Below are 962 nucleotides of genomic sequence, written 5' to 3' on the forward strand. Positions count from 1 at the left end.
GCCCCCCGGATGTGGTTGTGGTTGGGAGACCCGGGTGAAGGTGGAAAGTATCCACTTCGCAAAATGGAGGCGCCTTGGCTACTCGAAGCATTCAGATTTCCGTTTGCCATGGCCCGGAGAAGGCAATGCTTCGCTTGAAACTGACCTTTCGCCCATGGGGGGTCTCCTGCCACTTCTCGAACCAACGGCCAACCCTCTTCTTGGCAGCGCGTTGCACAACTCAACGTTCACAAGCACAAAGCGTGAATACTTGAAGAGTTCCACATTGCTCTCGGTGGCGGGAGAGGCTGGTGCAACTGACGTTACCTCACTTCAGCTGTCGCTGGACCAAGGGCTCCGATGTGATTACTTGCTGAGATCTGTATCAATATGCGAGTAGCTGGAGCCCCTGACCAGCGTGTGGATGGCATGCGGCAAGTCTTCTTCAAAGTCATACTGGCGGCGCAGGCAAGGAACCGACACATGTTTTTGCCCATTGGCATTGTACAATGTGCACATGTGCACTACCTGCTTGCTTGTGTGGGCTTAAAGTCTGGTAAAGCAAGAACTAGCTTGCAACATAGACTCCCCGCCGAAACGGGACGGGAACCGGGCGAAAGCAGAGAAAGCAATAAAACAGGGGTGGAGCAAGGCGACATGCAACGCAAGCAGCTGACAGGGCACGCATCGAAACGTGTGTATGACTGGCAAAGTGGCATGGCGCATTGGGGAGAAACGCAACGGTACGGGAGCATGGGCTGGCCAAACGGCAGTGCGGAACGCTAGGTCACTAGAAAAGCAGGGAAAGGCGCACTATGTATGCAATGAGGGCAGCCCCGGCTCGGGGCCGTTGAGAAAGCAGTGGGCGGGAGGGGGGAGGCCCCGGTGTGGGCGGGCCCCATCGAGGGGGGATGGGGCGCGCAAGCGGCCAGATGGGGCGGGGCGCGGGCGGCAGTAGAGTCCTGCGGCTGGGTGGGATATAG

The sequence above is a fragment of the Chlorella variabilis genome, assembly GCF_000147415.1.
Source record: "Chlorella variabilis unplaced genomic scaffold CHLNCscaffold_6, whole genome shotgun sequence".
Taxonomy (NCBI): Eukaryota; Viridiplantae; Chlorophyta; class Trebouxiophyceae; order Chlorellales; family Chlorellaceae; genus Chlorella; species Chlorella variabilis.